General features: G+C 37.4%; 1 long non-coding RNA gene across 2 annotated transcripts in view; it reads left to right on the top strand.

The window, feature by feature from the left end:
• LOC118910263 (uncharacterized) overlaps positions 1-21,570 on the top strand; it is a 71,298-nt gene extending 49,728 nt beyond the window's left edge. The window contains exon 3 of one of the 2 annotated variants that reach the window (XR_005023884.2): positions 21,002-21,570. This is a non-coding gene — a long non-coding RNA (uncharacterized LOC118910263). The remainder of the gene's footprint in view (positions 1-21,001) is intronic. The other variant, XR_005023883.2, reaches the window with a different exon arrangement.
• Positions 21,571-22,815: the final 1,245 nt, after the last annotated feature.

Raw genomic sequence — 22,815 nt, 5'->3', positions numbered from 1 at the left:
GAGAGTTTGGTGTCTTAATTTAGCATGCATCTAGGGGCTTCTATAATATCCCTTGAAGATCAGGGAAGCTATTGGACATTTCAACTGCCTACGCTTTCTAGCTTGCTACAACAATAAATCTAGTTGCCAGTATCTCCCTAGAGGGAGCTTATACACACATATGGGGCTCCAGCATTTGTGCTGTAGCCTACGGGTTGGGTCCCTAAACCACCTAGCCCTGACAGCCAAAAAAGGCTTGCATTCATGAATCCCATAGGACTATAACAAAGAAGCAGTTTTTAAATGGGTACAGAAATACCCCTCTTTGGCTATACACCTGGCTCAGTGCAAAGGGAGCAGACAAAAATGCCTATTACTCAGTTTTTCCCTGGAAGGGGCTTAACTGTATACTTTTCCATCTGCTGCCTGGAGGTCCAGGTTATAATCAGTCTGTACTTAGAAGTGTCTACAGTCCTTCTCTTTGGGACACATATGAGTCTTGACACACCCTTACCTACTGGGAGCCATTAAGAACAAAGATGCTGGCTTGAACAAACACAAAGGTTTGAGAAACAGGCAGGAGCTCGGGATGAACTGATTAACAAACTTCATCTTCTACATGAGACCACTCTGTCAAACAAAGAATTTCAACAAAGATATAGAAAATAATTTTTAAAATTACCAAATAGAGATCACAAGAGCTGAATGATGAAGTAATTGAACTGAGAAATTCAATAGATGGTGCCAAAACATAGACTAGATCCAGTGGAAGAATGTATCAACAAACTTGAAGATAGTGCAGTAGAAATCATCCAGTCAGAAGAGCAAAAAGAAAAAAGAATGAAAAAAGAGTAAATATAGCTAAAGGGACTTAAGGGATAGTGTCAAGTTGAGAAATATATTAACTATGGGGGTCCTGAAAGGAGATCAGAGAATACTTTGAGCAGTGTACAGATCATGAGACAGAAATCAATGAGGAAATGTTGGACTTAAATGACAAGTCAAGCCAGATGTACCTAACAGGCAGATACAGAACATCCCATCCAAAGCAATGGAATACACAGTCCTACAAACACTCTTGGAATGGTCTTCAGGACAGATCATAGGCCACAAAACAAGTCTTAATAAATTTGAGAAGACTGAAATAAAAGCATCTTTCCTGACAAGGTATGAAAAGAAATCAGTTTCAAGAAAATTAAAAAATTCACAAATATTTGGATATTACAACATAATTCTGAATAGCAAGAAGGTAAAGGAAATCAAAAGAGAAATAAAAAACTTGTAACAAGTGAAAAAGGAAATACAAAACACCAAAACTTATGGGATGCAGCAAAAGTTGTTCCAAGGAGTTTATAGTGATAAATGCCTATATTATGACAAAAGAGAAATCTCAAACAACCTAACTTTACACCTCAAGGAACACACTAGACTCAAAGTTAGTAGAAAGAAGGAAACAGCAAAGATCAGAGTGGAAATAAATGGAACAGACTTAAACATGATAGAAAAGATAAATGTAATTAAGAGCTGTTTTTTTTAAAGATAAAATAGGCAAACTGTTAGCTAGTCTCACCAAGAAAAAAAGAAAAAAAGAAGACTCAAAATCAGAAATGAAGGAGGAGACATTATAACTGATTCTCAGAAATAGAAAGGATCATAGAGAACACTATGAACAATTACATACTAACAAATTGGATAACTTAGAAGAAGTGGGTAAATTCCTAGAAACATATGACCTACCAAGGCTGAATCATGAAGAAACAGAAAATCTGAACAGATCAATTACTAGTAAGGAAATTGAGGCAGTAATCAAAAATATCCCAACAAACAAAAGTTTAGGACCTAATGGCTTCACTGATGAATTCTACCAAGTATTTTAAAAGAGTTAGTATCCATTCTCAAACTCTTCCAAGAAATAGAAGAGAAGGGACACTTCAAATCTCATTTTAGTAGACCAGCATTATGCTGATAACAAAGCAAGATAAGGACATCACACAAAGAAAATTTATAGGTCATTATCCCTGATGAATATACTTAAAAAAAATAACAGGTTAGCAAAAACCAAATTCAACAATACATTAAAAGGATCATACACCACAAGCAAGTGGGATTTATGCCATAGATTCAGTAATGGTTCCATATCCACAAATCAGTGTCATACATCACATTACATAGTGAAGATAAAAATCACATGATCATCTCAGATTGATAAAAAGAATTTTAGAACACTCAACATCATTTCATTACAAGAACTGTCAACAAAGTGGATTAGAATGTGCTTCAACATAATAAAGGCTGTATATGATAAATCCACAGCTAATATACTCAGTGGTGGAAAGCTAAAACTTTTCTTCTAAGATTAGGGCAAGACAAGTATTCCCACTCCTACTACTTTTATTCAACATAGTACTGGAAGTTGTAGCCAGAGCAATTTGACAAGAAAATGAAATGAAAATTTCAAATAGGGAAGAAGTAAAATAGTCTCTTTTTGCAGATGACATATAAGAAAATCACAAAGGCTTCACTATAAAACTGGTGGAACTAATAAGTGAACTTAGTAAAGTTGAAAGATATAAAAGTATACAGAATTATAGCTTTTCAATACATTTAGCAACAAACTCAAATAAATTAAGGAAACCATTCCACTTGTATCAAAAACAAGATACTTAGGAATAATTTGGCCAGTGAGGTGAAAGTTCTGCATACTGAAAACTGTAAGACATTGATGATAGAAATGAAGACACAGATGAATGGAAAGATATCCCATGTTCGTAGGTGGGAAGAATTAATGTTAAAATGTCCATTACATGAAATCCTTATCAAAATTCCAAGGGCATTTTTTGCAGAAATAGAATAATCAATCCTAAAATTTGTATGGAATCACAAAAAACCCTGAAAAGTGAAAACAGTCTTGAGCAAGTCAAAACTGGAGGTATCACACTTCCTGACTTTAAGCTACAGTAATCAAAATAGTACAGTATTGGCATAAAAACAGACACACAAAATCAGTGCCAACAATAGAGTCCAGAAATAAAGCCATGCAAAAATGATGTTAATTTCTGGCAAAGGAGTCCAGAATATGCAATGGAGAAAGGATAATCTCTTCAATAAGAGTACTGGATAGCTGCATGCAAAAGGATGAAACTGGGTCCCTGTATTACACCACACAAAAATCAACTCAAAGTGGATTAATACCTGAAACCATAAAACTCTTAGAAGAAGACAGAAGGTAAGTCCCTTGACATCAGTCTTGGCCGTGTTTCTTTAGATTAGGCACCAAGAAAAAAGGCAACAAAATAAAGTGGGACTGCATCAAACTAAAAACTACACAGCAAAGGAAACCAACAAAATGAAAAACTAAGAAGTGGGAGAAAATACTTGCAAACCAGATATCCAATAGTGGGTTAATATTCATTATATATGAAGAACTCATATAACTCAATAGAAAAAAAATGGCAACCTGAATAGACATTTTCCTAAAGACAACATAAATGGTCTGTGGGTACATGAAAAGATGCTCAACGTCACTAATCATAAGGGAAATGCAACTCAAAACCACAGTGAGATACCTGTTAAGATGTCTGTTATCAAAAGGCTGACAGATAACAAATGCTGGTGAGGATGTGGAGAAAAGGGAACCCTTGTATGCTGTTGGTGAGAATGCAAACTCGTACGGCCATTAATGGAAAACATTATGGAGGTTCCTTAAAAAATTAAAAATAGGACTACCATGTGATGAGCAATCCCATTTCTGGGTATATATGCAAAGGAAATGAAATCTGGAACTTGAAGAGATACCTGCACTCCCATGTATAATGTACATTATTCACAGTAGCGAAGATATGGAAATGACCTAAGTATCCATCTACAGATGAATAAAGAAAATGTAATTATCTCTCTGTCTAGATATAGATATAAACATATTGTAAAGGCAGAATATATAATATATAATACTAGGTTATTTTATTTAATGGAGTAATTATATATAGTAGAATATTATTCAGCCATGAGAAGGTATCTTGCCATTTTTAACAACATGGATAGACTGAGGGGATTTGTTAAGTGATGTAAGTCTGACAGAGAAGGATACACCATGGTATCACATGTGGAATCTAAAAAAGCTGAACTCATAAGAACAGAGGAAAATGGTTGTTGCCAGTGACTGGGGAATGGGAAAAATGGGGAGAAGTTAGTCAAAGGGTGCAAACTTCCAGTTAGATGATGAATATGTTCTTGGGATCCAATGTAAATCATGGTGTTATTAATACAGTATTATATACCTGAAGTTGCTAAGAGAGTAGATTTTAGATGTTCTCCCCATAGAAAAAATGGTGATTATGTGAGGTAATGATTGTGTTAATTAACTTGATGGGTGGGGGGATATCCTTTCACAGTGTATATGTACAACAAATCATCAAATTGTACACTTTAAATATCTTACAATGTCAGTTATCTCAATAAATCTGAAAAGGAGAAATACCTAACATTTGTTAAATAACTTAAGTTTGAGTCATGGTGATTTTTTTTTTTGACATAAATCATCTCATTTAAGTCTTTAGCTACTGAGGAGGCTAGACCCTATTAGGTACTTTCTGTGTAATAATAGCCACTTCTACTGATTAGGAATCTGGGGCTTAAAAAGTTATTTGCTGAAAGTCAGTTCACACAAGAATGTAGTGAAATTGGATTTTGAAACTAAGTGTGTTTGACTCTGAAGTTGAAAATATGAACCCTTGCTAATTATGCTATACTGCTTTACCTAGTTTCTTCACTAATTAATTAGAAAATATTTGGGTATCAGCAAGACACTGTGCCACAATTATACATAAACCTTATGTATGATACATTATATAAACCTACAAATACAGTATTAGTCTGTTAGAGATAAATGTATACACAATTATGCAAGGTAGGAAATAAGTATTATAAGAGAATAGATAAAATGCTTTTGGATTAGTCAAGGGTAGAGATTTCTTCTCTTGGGATTGAGAAAGAAGTCTAACTTAAAGTGGACTTTTAAAGGCAATTGGCTTTTGAACAATTTGAAAGGGAGGAAGTATATTCCATAGTCATGGAAGTAGGAAATAATAAGGCACATGTGGAACAATAGCTATTCCACTTTCGTTAGAATGAACAGAAAATAAAATGGAGCCAACCATACAGTTACTATTCGATGGAGCCTCCATGTGCATGATTAAATCAGGTAGAATGTAACAGGATTTGGGGGTATGAAGGAATATACTGAGCCAGATGCTTGAGATCCTAATGAACATGGGGTAGTGATTTGGAGGCTGGTAATGACAGTGCTAAAAATGGAAAGAAAAGAGTGATTATATTCAATGGCAGGCGCTTCAAAGAAGAGGACATTGTTGAAAGATTAAAAGAAAAAAGAAGTTCTAAAGTAGTAGCACAGAGCCTGGAGAGCAGCTGACTTTTGAGTGCCCTAGCATTTCCCTCTCTCACTACATGGATACAAAGGTGAGAGATGACATGTTTGCTTTCTCCCAGGGTCTCTATCATCTCACTTCTTTAATTAGTCCCTCTTCTTTAGAATTAGGTTCAGATTAGTAATTGCCTTATTGGTTACTCTGTTTCTTGAGAAATGTAATAATCAACAAAGAAATCTAGGAATATTTCAGATCACCTGCTTTGTGAGAACCAAGTGAGAGTGTGTATTTGAAGAGGGTAAAGTGCTCCAAATATCTTTATCCTTACAAATCACATTAAAAATAGGATGAGAACTGGAATCCTCATAAAATTTCTACAAATGATGTCACTATTGTTTTAGATAAGAAAAATTGTAATAAAGACCAACATTTCACCAATTACTAAGTTAAGTTCTTAAGCCCTCTGTATTCTACTTTGTGATTCTGGGACTTGGGCTTTTTAAACTCCATTTCTGCTCTTGTCACCTGCCTTCCCATTAGGTTTGCCAGTAGTATTAGGAGGAAATTCGGAGACTGAAGGGGAAAGAGAGGACTGGCTCCATCCTGTCCACTTGCAGTTTCTATCCTGCCTTCTTTCTGTTCCTGTGAACATCAGCCCAGCAATACTTTACCAGGCAGTTGCAGTTCCCTCTTACAGCATTAATTGACACTCATTTGCAGATTTTCCAGCACTGTCAGAAAGAGATTCATCATGTGCAACCCTTCCAGGCCACAAATCAGGCAAGCAGCATCCTCTCCTCAGAAGTTTGAGTCCCTTTTGTGGACAATTTAGGATTATATCTTAATTGTACATAATATGCATTTATTATATAGTGTTATTTAGTAGCACAATAACATTGTTCCAAAAAATTAATTTTGACATAAACATAGATAAAAATCGAGTAAGTGTAGTTTTGTGAAAATCTTGCTGCACTGCTCTTATTTTTCTCATTTTACTGCAGACTAATGAAAACTGCATTAGAGCCTTACTTGCCATGAGGAACCATCTACTTAGTACAAAAGATTAGGTTTTAAAGTGTTTTACTTTGGCCCAGACTCATATGTTCAGTTGAGATAATTGACATTTTTGGGTTCCAAATCAAGCCAGATTAAGTTCTAAATTTATTTTTGAAAGATAGGATGTAAAGGCCAATCATAAAAATTCAGTCGGAGGTGGTCAATTTGAAAATCTGAGCTCAGTATTTTTCCTTTGGTATCTTTCATCTCTACAGAACTCTTAAATTTAAGAGAAAAATCTTCAGTTTGGTTTCATTGTACTTTCTTCCTTTATCATTTAAAAACCCATAAAGTTAAACATGAATAAGTTATTACATATGAAAGACTTGAGGGGAAGAGGGTCTGAATTGTTACTTCTTTCTGGGACTGAACCTGTACTGGGGTTCTGGTTTTAGTTGTGAAATCAAAGTGGATCAGTTCTTCATAGCCAAGGAAGTCACTTGTCTCTGTCTGCCTGTCTACCTGCTTGCCTATCTGTCTGTCTGTCTGTATATCAATCTATCTATCTATAGCCATCCATTAAAAGAATGTAGGAATGAGTAAAATAATAATTAAAAAAACATTTCTATCCCAATTTTTCCATTCTGCTTCCTTAACTCACCTCAGAACACAACCCAGTTTATTTCCATTATTCATTTGCACGTTTTCTTTTTTTCTTTGCCACACATCCTAGTGATCCAGAGCATCTTATCTTCTGCATTCTGTATCCATAATTTGTGATTGTCCTTGAACTTCCAAAATAACAGTGCTTAACTCCTGAAGTTTAAATTATATGGTCTCAAGAGTTGATCTAGTCTAGGTGTGGTCTCACAGTAACCTAATTTACTGGACAGGAATTACTGTTTTTGATTAACACCAATATTTAAGTTTCTATGGATGTGGTAATGGTGAGAGAGCCAATAATGACTTTATTTTGCTCTTTTTCTAGGGTACACTTTTTCTGGCTAGACCCTTCAAAAACCAATGTAATGATCATAAACTTGCTTTGGTGAACAGAGATTTAGGTATAGGGGAATAACATGATCCTAAAGCATTTTTAAGCTAAACTATTTCAAATTATTCAATTCATCCTTCTGATTTTTGGGAGATGTTATTTTATTAAAGCATAATTACATTGACTCTCCTTTATTTAGAAATAATATAAATAGTGCTTTAAAATTCTTATTGCTTTTTTTTTGTTGGAACTTGTCATTTTGAGTTATGTTTATTTCAACCAAAGGTGATGATTTTCTCTGAACTTTGATCTCACCTTTAGCTTAATTCTAGGAACATGCTGTATTTTGATTGTCTCAAATGGATATGATTGTTTTTAGCTATTGATTTTAGCTATTTCCTCTTACTCATTTATAGAGCCCTTTGAATGTTTGCCAGAAAATGAATAATTGATCCTGAATGATGGAAAATCAACAAAAGTTAAGAAAGTTGCATCAATTTACAACAAATAAATGAACAAAGGTGGCTAAATCTATGATGATCCCTGAAGTAGATACTTCATGTGATCACTGTCCAATGTCCAGTTCAAAAGAACTGCCTATTACTTGGAATAATCTCTAGCACAAGCAGTGGGTACCCAGTGACCACATCTTAGTGACCTTGAATTCCTGTCTATAACTGAGTTATTCAGGAGGATTTATCTTATCTAACCTTGGTCAATCAGATTATTTTTCTCAAGAATTTAAAATATTTGGTATTGATACTTAAAGAGACTAGAAGTTTTGGCCCTGGGTCAGATTAATGGCAATGCTGTCGAAACAGAGTCTTTGAACTCCTGTGTTTGCAATATCTACTTACCCTGGTCCTTGCCATTTTTGAGTATGTGTTTTCAAATTTTTCTTAAATTCTGTGATTTACCCTAGTACCCTATTAAAAAGTTTCTCCTTTGGCTTAGACTAACCAGAATTGACTCTAGTTTCTTGCCACAAAAATACCCTAGTGAAAACAGAAGGGAAGAATGTTGAATGAAGAAGTGATGGTTTAAAATTACCAGAAATTGGAAATAAATATACTGATTAAAATTAGGTTGGGAAAAAATCTTAACTTGTTTAGGCTTCAGGGAATTTGTTCTTTAAATATTGTCTTTAACAAACTCTTTTGTAAATAATAAATGCTTTTCTGCTTGCATTTAAACAGCTCATTCCTATAAAGACAGTGTATCATTAACCTAAAAAATGTCTTTTAGGCCAATTCATGATTATTAGAACTGTTGAAAAATAGAAGAAACATATTTTATTTGACAGCTACATTATAAATAAGCAATTTTATATTCTTCCAGAGGGGAGAGGAATAACTTTAGTAAGTTTCTGTGTTTCAGAATAATGTCAACCTATATTTATGGAGATGGCTTTTATTATAGGAAATAGTTTGCTGTATTTGACCTACATAACACCTAGTTCTCCAGCCTGTTAAACTTAACACTATTATCTCAATCAGAAAATATGGAAAAATAACTCAAATTGGTAAATTTTTGTATATGTTGCTATGATAATTAATTCCTTTTGCGCATCCTGCCTAAAGTAATCTACAGATTCAGTGCAATCCCTATCAAAATAGCAACAGTGTTCTTCAATGAGCTAGAACAAATAGTTCTAAAATTCATATGGAACCACAAAAGACCCTGAAAAGCCAAAGCAATCCTGAGAGGGAAGAACAAAGCTGGGGAGATTATGCTCCCTAACTTCAAACTCTACTACAAAGCCATAGTAATCAAAACAATTTTGTAGTGGCACAAGAACAGACCTGTAGATCAGTGGAACAGAATAGAGAGCCTAGATATAAACCCATATATATATGGTCAATTATTATGCAATAAAGGAGCCATGGATATACAATGGGAAAACAACAACTTCTTCAACTGGTGTTGGCAAAACTGGACTGCTACACGTAAGAGAATTAAACTGGATTATTTCTAACTGCATTCACCAAAGTAAACTTGAAATGGATCAAAGACATGAATGTAAGTCATGAAACCATAAAACTCATAGAAGAAAACATAGGCAAAAATCTCTTGAATATAAACATGAGCAACTTTTTCCTGAACACATCTTGGGCAAGGCTAAAATGAATAAATGGGGCTATATCAAACTAAAAACCTTCTGTACAGCAAAGGACAACCTCAGTAAAACAAAGAGACATCGTATAATATGGGGGAACATATTCATAAATGACTTATCTGATAAGGGGTTAACATCCAAAATATATAAAGAGCTCACATGCCTGAACACCAAAAAAACAACCCGGTTAAAGAATGTGCAGAGGATCTGAACAGACATTTCTCCAAAGAAGAAATTCAGATGGCCAACAGGCACATGAAAAGATGCTCTACATTACTAATCATCAGGGAAATGCAAATTAAAACCACAATGAGATATCACCTCCCACAAGGTAGGATGGCCAACATCAAAAAGACAAGGAACAAGTGCTTGTGAGGATGTGGAGAAAGGGGAACCCCTCCTATGCTGCTGGTGGGAATATAAGCTAATTCAACCATCGTGTAAAGCAATATGGAGGTTCCTCAAAAAATTATAAATGGAAATACCATTTGACCCAGTAATTACACTCTTAGGATTTACCCAAAGGGAACAAGATCCCTCATGAGAAAAAAGACATATGCACCCCTATTTACAATAGCCAAGAAATGGAAGCAACCTAAGTGTCCATCAGTAGATAAATGGATAAAGAAGAGGTGATACATATACACATTGGAATATTATTCAGCCATAAAAAGAAATCCTGCCATTTGCAACAACATGGATGAAGTTAGAGGGTATTATTCTCAGTTAAATAAGCCAGGCAGATAAAGACAAGTACCCAATGACTTTACTTTTTCGTGGAGTATAAAAACAAAACAAAACTGAAGGTAAAAATAGCTGCAGACCCACAGACTCCAAGAAGGGATTAGTGGTTACCAAAGGGAAGGGGGTGGGGAAGGTGGGTAGGAAAGGAGGGAGAAGGGGATTAAAGGGCATTATGATTAACTTGCATAATGTAGGGAAGTTACGGGGAAGGCAGAACAGCACAGAGGTGACTATAGCATCTTACTACACTGATGGACTGACTGCAATGGGGTGGGGGGCACTTGGTAATATGGGGTGAATGTTGAAACCACAATGTTCCTCATGTGAAACCTTCATAAGATTGTACATCAATGATACCTTAATTTAAAAAAAGATAATTACCTTTATTCATCCATTCATTCATTCTACAACCATTTAGTGCATGCCTGTTATATGTCAGGCTTTATAATAGTGTCTGCCATTCATCAGTTAAAAAATAGACAAAGATCTCCAGTCTTGAGTTGCTTATATTGTAGTTGTAGACTAGGTCTACTTTTTGTAGTTAATTCAGCTATATTTCTGTTGGCTTTTAATCAATCTGAAGCCCACTCAATGTTATCAATCAGAATCATTCAGGGTATTGTTAGTGTGTAGTGGGGAGAGACTGATTGTGGACAAAATGGCCACACTACAGACATAAAAAATTTACTGAAAGTCTTTTAAATTTTGTGTTATAATTCATTGAGTTATAGAACAAAGTTCATATTTTGATTTTGGCTAAAAGAAAATTAATATTGCAAATTAAGGGATGAGGAAATTTGTGAATATATATGCATCTTTATATATGCCAAATAAATATCCATTTGTCTCACACATATATACATGCACTATATTATGTAAATGTTCTTCATGAACTGTTTTGCCAGATCCAGCTCAAGGGCTCATTTAACTGTCCTTGGGAAATTTAGAAACAGAAATTATTTTAAACAACACAAGATGGACAGAAGCTCAGTTTATCACTTTTATAAGTTAATTACCATATTGATAAGTAATTAACTATAATGAATTCAACAGTCATAAAGAAATCATTAAGTTGATTTTTAGAACTGAGAGCATTGTCACAGCTAGCTAATTGCTGATGGGCATTTGCATTTTACAAACTTACTGCTGTTAGTGAATGTATTCCTGCTGTGCCATTGCTGCTTCAGTCTGTGCACCTGACCTGTCAGGGTGGAAGTTCCAGCCCTTGCCTTAGTCATCGGGCTAGGGCTTTTGTGAAAACTCTGAGAACCTGGCTTGGTTACTGTTCATCCTTCCGTCTGAACACTGCATTTTCTTGTTGACCAGGTAGACAAGTTCGGCTTTCCTTACTGATAAGCAAAAGATTTAGAGCAGCAGTTTCAAAGCAGTTGTCTTCTTAGGGAGTCTGCAAGGTCAAAACTGTTCCCATAATCTATACTATACTAGATGGTATAGACAGGAGAAAGGGGTATCCTTTGGGGAAAAGATTAACATAAATTGCCAAGTAGTCAAATTATTCATATACATTTTCAATTATTATTAAAATAACTACAGTGAAACTTTTATCAGAAAATTATTTCCAAGTATAGCACTATTTTTCTATGTTGGAAGACATGACAAAAGACAGAACTCTAAAAATTAATCTGCTATATAAAGTAAATCCTCAGTTAACTACTGACTACTGTGATAAAATACTCTTTTGGTTAATAGAATTTTTCACATGTCTGTGAAAACTTATGCCTTAAGCATCACAACTTTTTTTGCTTTGAAGATCTGAAGCTGAAGACATGGAAAACCAGTGTAATGGTGTACATATGGAACTTACACAAATGAACATTTTTGGCTAGCTTCAGTATTTACATGGTTCACATTTAAAAAGCCCAGAGTGAAAATCCTTCCTTTAGTCCTTTGCTCCAACCACCAGTTCCCTTACCTGGAGTAAGCTTGGAGTCTGGCCCAAGTCACCAACACCTTCGTCTAGACTACTGCAAAAACGTCCTAATATATACCCTGCTTCCTTCTTAGTCCATCCTGGTATCTATTCCCCACACAGCAGCCAGAGTGATGCTTTTAAACATGATTCTATCATACCACTCTTTTCTGAAAACCTTTAGTGATTTCCCTTCTCATTCAGAGTAAAATATGAAATCCTTACTAATGTTGATAAAGCCCTAAAGGATCTACTTTGTGTCCCCGTTACCCATTTGATATTCTCTGCTCCTTCCTTGTAGTTTCCACCATGCTGACCTCCTTGTTCTTTCCTGGTCATTTGCACCTGTTTCTTCCACCTGAAATGTGCTTACCCTAAAATTATTCAAACTATCCTCAGGCCTGCTCAGGTTTATGAACAAATATTTCCTTATTGTAAAGGTCTTTCCTAATCATTCTGACCACCCAGCGTTCCCTAACCCCCTTCCCTGATTATTTTTCTCCATAAAACTTCCCCAAATGTTTAAAAATGTAACCCACATTTTAAAAAATCAGGTATGGTTAAGCCAATAAGTCAGTAGATGATTGCCATCGAAAACACAGTTTGCAACTCACTGTTCAGAAGAGGAGGAGCCATGCCATGCCACGCAGGGCCACATGGGGAAGCACAATGTGGGTTAGTCAGGATACAAAAAGAGTGAAGGGAAAGTATGGGCCAGAGCCTTTATTGTGGTTGTAAGTGGAAAGGAATGGGAACAGCAACAACTGAGAAAATTTAGGATTGGATAGTGTCTTGCCAATGGGTTTCAGCCCCGGCAAGTTCGCTATGGATTCAATGTGACCAAAGAAATTGACAGCAAAACGTTCTTCCGGTGAAAGAGTTATACCCAACTTTATTTCCAGGTGGCAGGTCAGTCACTAGAATCCCATTCACCCAAAGCGAGTCTGCATGCAGCAAGCCGGTCTCTGTCTCTGGGCCCCTCTGTCTGCACAGTTGTCCTCTGGGCCTCTCTGCATAGTCGTCCCGCACAGCCATCCTCTAGGCCTCTGTCCTCTGCTCTCCTGCAGCCTTGCAGCCCTGCCACCATGTTGTGCCCAGAGCACTGGGCGGAACTCTTTTTATAGAGTCAACAGCCATGTATTGTCCACAGGTGTGCAGTGAGCTAGTCGACCATGGCCAGGTGAGAATCCTGGCCACAGGAACTCTCATTTTATCCACACTCCACCCCTCCAGGATTCTCTCCTCTCAATCTATGTGCCCTTAGTCCTCTGCAGTGGTCCCTGTACAAGGAAGCTTGAACATTGTTCTCCAGCCTCTCCAGCAAAAAGTCTTGCAGACTCACAGGCCAGACTTGTGGCTCTGTCTCTGACCTCTGCCTCTTTGGTCTTAATGGCTGGAACTGCTGCTCTGGTTTCAGCTGTTGCCATAGCTCTAGTAAGATCCTATTTGGCTTCCCATCTAATTTCCTTCCATCTACTCCTGCCCGTATCAAATCAACCCACATCTGGGTCCTCGTAACCCTCATGAGGCTCCTTAAATTCCTCCTGTGAGTAACAGGTCTTATTTCTTTCTGGGTTCTCATTGCTTCAGCTACTGTACATGTTACCTCGCATTTTGTAATCGCTGCCTCAAGGCGGGCTGCACTGTCAGGGAAGACAGCTTTCCCATCTCTGATCCCAACAGAACAATTCCATCCACCCCTAAGTCCCACAGCCACCAGCTCAGCCTGAGTATAGGGGCAGACCATAGAGTGCTCCATGACCTGGGGAGGTGGGGTGGGGGCTGCTCCTCTCCTTGGGGAATTTTCAGCTGCTGGGTCTTTATTTTCTTTACAACCACTGGGTATGCTTTCAATACAGGAGGGGCCAGTGCCTCCGGCACCACTCCTTCATCCTTCTCCAGCTCCTCCATTTCTGGGGCTGATGACACCTTTCTCTCCCCTTCCCTGAGTGCCTCCTCTGCTACAGTGCCTCGCAACAATGCCAGCTCAGTCTTCAGAAGCTCTCTTACCTTCACCTCAATGCTTTGCAGCTAACGTTCTTGTGCCACCTCCACCTGTGCTTCCTTCAGGAGTTCGTCTTTTTCCTTGATGGCCTCTTCCTCCTTCAGAACACTTGGCAGCGCTGCTGTCTCGTCTCCAATGGAAACTTGCTGCTAGCGCTCTTGTGCTGCCTCCTCCTGCATCAAGGCCATCTCCTTCCTCACGGAATCCACAGAAGTTTGCAGCTCGTGTTCTTGTGCCGCCATTTCTTGAGTGTCCTCTGTAGACGATTTTAACACTGTGAGAAGCAGCCAACCCACAGTGCCCGCATCCTCCCGGGCACTCTGCTTCTCAAAGGATCTGCTTACTATACCAAGAGCCACCCCTACTGCCTCAGATGTCACCTGCACTTTCCTCCAGTCCTAGGGTGGGGCCCAGTCCTCTAGGAGGCAAGCCACCTCAGACCACATACCCACTAGGGGACGATCCACTGTCTCCCCATTCACACGGGCAGCCTGCTGAAGCACTCCTTCCATAAAGGCAGCCTGTCTTTTTCCTTGGTCAACAATGAACCCTGCTGACTTTTGCCAATTGTCTTGCCAATGGGTTTCAGCCCCGGGCAAGTTCACTATGGATTCAATGTGACCAAAGAAATTGACAGCAAAACATTCTTTGGGTGAAAGGTTTATATCCAACTTTATTTCCAGGTGGCACATCAGTCACTAGAATCCCATTCACTCAGAGCGAGTCTGCATGCAGCAAGCCAGTCTCTGCCTCTGGGCCCCTCTTTCCGCACAGCCGTCCTCTGGGCCTCTCTGCCTGCACAGCTGTCCTCTGGGCCTCTGTCCTCTGTGCTGCTACCACTCCAGCCTCTTCTCTGCTCTCCTGCAGCCTTGCAGCCTTGCCACTGTGTTGTGCCCAGAGCACTGGGCAGAGCTCTTTTTATAGAGTCAACAGCCATGTATTGTCCACAGGTGTGCAATGAGCTAGTTGACCATAGCCAGGTGAGAATCCTGGCCACAGGAATTCTCATTTTATCCACAACAGTTTGAATAATTTCAGGTAGTATCTAGTTGTGTGTCACTTGTCCTGTGGTGATTTAGGCCCAGACTGTAGGAGCATCATAAAAGGAGGTGCATTTGGGGTATGCACTTAGGATTGGTTTTTGTATATCAAAGGTGCACTCCTACACAAGTTGTTAGCTATCTTTAGAAATTAGCTAACCCTGCGTCCATGAGGCCTCAAGATATCCAAAGATCATAAAATACAAAAAAAAATGATTAGTATACTGATATAGCATATGTTTATTTATTTGTTTTTAATTGTCTCTGTACCTTCACAGACTATAAGCTCCATGAGATAGCTCTTTGTCTACTTTATCCTCTGCAGCACTCCCAGAACTTAGAATGTTGCCTCCATGTGGTGATTATTTGCTGAGTCAAGGGAAGATCCAATGAACCATATGTCTATTGTTCATTTTATGCTCCCATTCTTGTTGTCATCCAAGTTTTAAGATCTATTTGTACTTGTTCCCTGCATCTCCATCCCCATTACATCAGTTGCTGAATCTGTGAGGTCACCACTGAAATATCTCTGGGATTTGTTCTTTGACTATATTCCCAACTGATAATTCAGGCCCTTGTTTAACTATTGCCAAAATTATGAATACAAGTGCATACTTTGTATTTTATGCCTTCTGCTTATCCTGTTTTAAAATTTGTACAGTAGTGTTACATTCCCTATTAATTTTTGACCCCCACAAAATCCTATGAAGTCATTATTTCAGTTATCTCCATTTACAGAAATAAAGACTGAGCTCCAGGAGGACAACAGATTTACCTGAGATTTAGTGGCAAAGCTAAAACCTGATTCTCTTTCTTCCATTTTCTCTCCCTAGCCCCATCTCTTATTGTTCCTAGCTTGATTAATTTCCTGATCTTATCACTCCCTTGCTTTAGAAGTTCTTGTGGGTTTTCATGGCTTATAGATAAAGTCCAGTCTCCTTAGTCTGCCATGTAAGGCTTTTAATATTTCTTTCTAATTCTTTTTTTCCTGAAAAATAAGGTACATAGTAAGCCCCAGCCAAGGTGATCTCTCTACAGTAACTTGGACAATGACACTTTGTCTTTACTTGTGTCTGTGCTCTTCTCCCACTGGGATGCTAGATCATTCAAGGCCCAATTTCTCCGTGAACCGTTTTCATCATGTTCTCTTTCTTCCAACCCTATACAGAAATCTCTTTTTTTTCGAACTCTAATCTTTTACCTATTCTCTTGTAGCACTTAGATAAATAATCTTTTATCAGTGTTCATTTTATCTTCCTGTTGGTCTATGTCTAATTGCTCTTAGCATTGAATATATTCTTTGCTCTTCCAGCTTTTGGTGCCTGATAGTATTTCTTTGCTTGTGGCCATATTACTTCAGTATTCAAAGCAGCATCTTCAAATCTCTCTCTGCTGTGCCTTGATAATCACCTTCTCTTCTATGTGTAGTCAAGTCTCCCTCTTATAAGGATATATGTAATTGTATTTAGGGCCCTCCTGGATAATCCAGAATAATCTCTTCATTTCAAGAGCTTCAATTTTGTCACGTGTGCAAAGACCTTTTTTCCCTATAAGAGAACATTCTCAGATTCCTGGGCTTAGGACCTGTACCTTTGGGTGCCATTATCAGCCTAGCACAGTAACCTGTATGGCTATCTAAAGGAAGATAAAGAGTAACCTGTTTTTTGACAGTAACAATCAGAATTTTCATTTGAAATCTTCCTACTGGAACCTCAGTAATGGGGAGAATGACTTAGTTTAACTCTTTGAGGCTCTGCTTGAATGTTAGTAGCAAATTAACTGTAAGTACATTATGAAATCATTCTCTTCGAATTATTGTCCTTTGAAAACTTAATTAATAGATTAAAGGGGCGTTCAAGTGTCCCATTAGCTCTTAAATTGTTCTCATGATATCAGTTCAGACATTGACTCCAGGAGATAGTAACATGGTAACATGCTGTATAGGTTATTATTGATTGTAGCAATTACAGTCCAACTAGAAGATGATTAATACTGCAGAATGTAAGAGGAATGCAAGTTAATTTTTTAAGTAAAGTTTTTATTCAAGTATATAGAAAACTTAAAAAAATCATAAATGTGCTAATGACTTCTCACAAAGTGAGCAAACCCATGTAAACACCACCCAGACAGGAATACATCATTACTGGCACTCCAAAAAGTCTGCATTGTGCCGTCTTGAAGCCCTTGTACCCACTCATGACTTCCGTTGCCACAGGTAAGTTTTGCCTATTTCTTGAAGTTTATATAAATAGAATCATGTAGTATATACTCTTTTGTGTAAGGACTCTTTTTCAACATTTTATGAACTTATCAATGTCTTTGCATGAGCAATCCTGCTGTCCTATAATCTCACCATTTGATATTATCAGTCTTCCTGATTTCTGCCAATCTAGTGAGTAGGTGTTGCTGTCTTATTTGTGAATTTGGTTTGCATTTCCCTGATGACTAATGAAATTGAATACTTTTTCATATCCATATAGGTTATTATATTATTCTGTGAGTCATTGCTCATATATTTTTTTTTCTATTGGGTTGTCTGGGTTTTTTTTTCGTTTCAAAATATTTTGATTTGTAGTTGGTGCATGTTCTTTGCTGAATGGATATATTGCCAATATCTTTTCCACTCTGTGACTTGCCTTTTCATGACCAGAGTTCTTAATTTTAATGTACTTTAATTTATCAATCTTTTCTTTTATGATTAGCACATTCTGTGTCCTGTTAAAGAAATCTTTGCCTGCTCTAAGGTCATAAAGATTTTTCCAAATTTGTCTTCTAGAAGCTTTATTTTTAAATCACATTTAGCTTTTTATTGAAGTATCACTGATAAACACTCTTACATTGGTTTCAAATATACAACACAGTATTTCACCAGTTATGCATATTATTAAATCCTCACCTCCACTAGTGTGGTTACTGTCTGTCAACATAGAAAGATGTCACAGAATCATTGACTGTATTTTCAATGCCATACTCCTTTCCCCATGGCCAACTTGTATTATGATTGAGAATTTCAAATCACATTTAGCTTTATGATCCATCTGAAATCAATTTTTGCATATAGCATGAGATAAGGACAAGATTCATGTTTCAAGATGGATATGCCCCATAATGTTGCCCTTTTTTGTAAATCAGGTGGCTATATATATACAGTTAATCTGATGTATAGTCAGGAGGACTTAGTGACCATGAATGGTGAGGAATAGGCAGTTGTGGCAGATGACTGTGTGTGTGTGTGTGTATATATATATATACACACACAAGTTAATTTTATTTTATAAAACACTTTTTTGAGGACCTAGTATGTGCCAGAAATTGTGTTTAGTACTAATGATATAGATAAAAATAATATAGTTTTTCCTGAAGATGATCTTGGTTGATTGGGGAAGATTGCTAAATTAGATGATAATGAAAAATACAGTAATCATATTCAGAACTGTATGTTGTGAGGTAAGGGAATGAACTCTTGTAAAGAGATGAGGAAATCTCTGCTAAAGGAAGCAGCATTTGAGCTGTGTGTTGAAAAATGAGTAGGAGTTTGGTAAATGCATTCCATATACAGACAAAGGTATGTGAAAGACATAGGATTATCAAAGGGCAGGTGCATTTGTAAAATTGGTTTGCTGTAACAACGAGCAGTGTTCAAGAAGGTTTGAGGGAGGAGAACTGGATGGATATGAGGCTAGAATGTTTTAGGCAGAGATAACTGCATGTGTAGAATTAAATAATTATAAAGAAATATTACATATTTATCAAATGGTGAGAAATTCAGTATGGTTAGAAGATAGATTGTGTTTGCATGGTAGAGAGGTAAGAAGGCTGATCAGGGGAGGGATGAGGAGCAAATGGAGATGAGGGTGAGAGTTGGGTTGGAATTAATCCTAGAGGAAACTGGAAGGAAGGAGAGTTTTCAGCCAGGGAATGGTGTAATCTAATTTGGTTTTTAGGAAGATTACTCTTAGGAGTCTGGAGGATAGATGAGTAGGTGGAAGACTGGTAGATGAAAATAAAGAGAAAGGAGCCTTAGCCAAGAAGTGGTAGTGGGGATGGTGAGATTGTATCAGATGTGCAGTTGATCTGATGTATAGTCAAGAGGACTTAGTGACTGTGAATGGTGAGGAATAGGCAGATGTGGCAGATGCCTTCGAGGCTTACAGTTTGAGAGACTGAGTGCATGGTCATGCTATCAACTGGCACAGGAAATATGAGAAGGAGAATGTTTGATGGTAGCAAATAGTAAATTAAGTTTTTGACTTACTCGGTTTGAGCTGCCAGTACACTAAGTAGTTGGAGATATCCAGGAAAAAAAATATGTATGTGGAACTTGAGAGGTTAGGGCTATAAATATACATTTCACAATCATCAGCATGTATAAGATAGTTGAATCCACAGGAATAGCTGAAGTTATCCAGGGAGAGTAGGTAGAGAGAGAAGAGAGTAAGTCCAAAGAGTCAGCACAATATAACTTGAACACTGAAGAGGAAAATAGGAAAATAAGCCCATGAAAGTGGGATTTTTCTACTACCCCTGTCTGTGATTTCTAATTTTCTACAATAGCATTTTTTTTCATAATATAAAATAACAACACTGAAAAGAAACAAGTATGAAAAGTAGGAGGAAAAACCAGGAGAGGTTGTGTCAAGAAGTTAGGGATGGTTACAGCTTTAGGTGATACACAAAGTGAAAATAAACCATATGAGTTTTTAATTGCCGTGGACAGGGTCAGTAGTGTGACCTTTTCTTTTTTTGTCCTTTGCTTTTATCAGGGTAATTATATAGGGTAAAAAAAAAAAAAATCAAATAGTACAAAAAACCATTTGATGAAAAGCAGCAGTCTCTCTTCCTGCCTGGGTCCATTCCTCAAAAGCAAGCTATGTTAACTATATCTTTTTTAGTTGTAAAAGTCTAAATACAAGTTTGAATAGTATGCTTGTTCCTGTATTTTTTGATTTACCTACTTCACATCATGACTTATGCTAGGCAGCATTCTAAGATGGCCCATAAGATTCCCACCCTATGGTGTGCATGCCTTGTGTAATTCTCTTCTTTTCAAGGGTGGTTGGACCTGTGAATATTATGGGCTATCACTCTAATGAGTAGGTTACTAATCAGCTGACTTTCAAGTTAATTGAAAGGAGATTATCCTAGGTGGAACTGACCTATTCAAATGAGCCCTTAATGAGGAGGTGGGCCTTCTCCAAAAGATTCTCCTAGTGGCCTTGGAGAAGAAAGCTGCCATATTTTGAGAGAAGAGAGCCATCTTGTTAGAACATGAAAGTGGAGAGTGGTCCCTGGCTGACAGTAGAAAGAAATTGGGGGCTTCAGTCATACAACTGCAAGATAATGAATTCTGATAACAATTAGAGAGTTTGGAAGAGGGCTCCAAGCCTCAGATGTGATGGCAACTCTGGCTGTCACCTTGATTTCACCCTGGTAAGATTTTGAGCAGAGGATCTGAATAATCAACCCATATCCAGAATCCTGCTCTGCAAAGAACTGAGATAATAACTTTGCGCTGTTTTAAGTTTACAAATTTATACTAATTTGTCATGCAGAAATAGAAAAAAAATACAACTTTTAATTCCAAAAGAACAAAACAATTCATTTACTTTATCTCTACTTCATCTCCCTTCTCATTATTTAAATATTAAGTTTAGTTCTTTACCAAAATGGTTAATTTTGTGTGTTTAATTCCCTTTGCTGCTATTTCTTGTTCTTTTAATGTATCATTTTGATTCCTATCAATGTGAAGGAAAGATATTAATATTAACAATTATTCTCTTTTTTTTCTCCCAATTTCTACCTTTCATCTGGAGTGACAGTGAGGCCTGCTGGTGGGAGAAGCCTGGCTCCAGTTTGGGACATCTGAAGACATGCAGCTGTGCAAAGATGAAAGTATTGCATAATAACAGCACAGTGCACCTGCTCAGAGTGAATTGTTATTAGTCCATAGCAATGTGAATTAATTGAAATATGGAGTATGCTCTTGTTAGTTGATAAAACTTGGGCCTTTCAGGGAAGCTCTGTCCTGCCTATGAAACCATTCCTGGGGATGCTCAGGGAAGACAAGTAAAAACTGCCAGGAAAAGGCTAAGAGAAATTAAGTGTAGGAATTCTGCCTTGGAGGCTAAGGGATAATTTAAGTTTATCTGATGTTGAGAGACTTACTGAAGTGTAATTTCATGCTGTGAAGATAAGCAACAGCTCCATCTAATTGGGAACCTCAGCATCATTGGATTTCCTGTTCCTCTTCAATCTGCTTGAATCCTTTGCTGTTAATGAAGCCACATTTTACAGAGATCTTTGGAAGTGTGAAAATAATGTTGTTCACCACCTTCTATGTATTTTGACTTATTACCATTAAAAGTCTCTTCTGTAACCAAAATTGTGTTCTGGGTTTGGTTTAGGTTGTTTCTAAGAGTTGAGAACCATAAACAGTATTTCCAACATTATGAACATATCACTGTGTTTGAGTTGCAAGTAGAAGAAACAAGCTTTAGTTAACTTAAACAAAAGAGCTTTTTCGGTAAGGATCTCAGGGAGTCCATGGAGTTGATGGAAGGTTTAGAGACCAGGCTCAGAAACTTGGTGCCACCACTAAATTAAATGTATGGGAAATTTAAGTCCTAGGGTATGGAATCTGAGAGATACCACCCCCATTCCATGGGAGGGTAGGTAGAGGAAGAATCTGATTTCTCAGAGGGACTCCTTAGGGACTTCTTTGACTTTACTCAGTGATTGAGGGTAGGGCACCTTGAGTACAGCTACATCGAGATTATACCCTGTGAAAGAGAAAGAATTGCCCAATGGGCAAGGATGCCTGGATGCCAGGCAGTGGAAAGAAAATGCTGAAGACCACATGGTGTCTAGGATTTACAAACCTGAGGCTTCAGGGCCTAAAAGACTGAACTGAAAAGGTATGTGGAGGAAAAGCAGGAATGTCAACAAACATTAAGTTAGACTAAGAAAAGCAATGTCTCCATTAACTAACCTAGATCAAAAAGCCCCTCTAAATCTGGTAATTTAGACCTATCTGCTTTAAAATGGTCGTATTCCAAGTAGTGAAGGAGATGGAAAAGATTTCATAGTGTTTTTGCTTGCCTGCAAAGTTTTCTCCATCTTTGATTAATTCCAGATTCAGTGTCCAGAATATTAGTGAAGTATTATTTCTCTTAACTTTTGCCTACATAATAAATCTTGTCTGTGTTCTTTGCTATGCCCAATGCATTAATGTAGGAGACACTCTCTGCTTTCTTTCTCATTCCTCTCTAACCAGAAACCATGCAGAACACAAGTTGCCCTCACTGTACGGTTCCTCCTAACATTATTTTACTGCTCTGTTTTAGGGGTTGCAAAATGTGACTCAGATTGCAAAGTCCTCCTCTTCAATTACAAAATGTACAGGAAATTAATTTCTGAATGTCTAAGAGCTTGTTTATTTAGACTAGTTCTTCAGTGGGACAACTAAAGTTAAGAGTTGGTAGTTATCTTGATCCTTCAATAGGAAAATCTTCCTGCCTCAGTTACATTAAAGTGGATTGTTTGGCTGTGATTTGGATAGCTGTATTTGTTCTTCTCTTCACGTAGGTCTTTGGCATAAGTTTCTTTAGAAGAAAGGTAGATGCAGAAG

The sequence above is a fragment of the Manis pentadactyla genome, chromosome 11, assembly GCF_030020395.1.
Source record: "Manis pentadactyla isolate mManPen7 chromosome 11, mManPen7.hap1, whole genome shotgun sequence".
In the NCBI taxonomy this organism is placed as follows: domain Eukaryota; kingdom Metazoa; phylum Chordata; class Mammalia; order Pholidota; family Manidae; genus Manis; species Manis pentadactyla.
The sequence above is the reverse complement of the archived record's forward strand: the minus strand, read 5'-3'. Positions and strand labels throughout refer to the sequence as shown.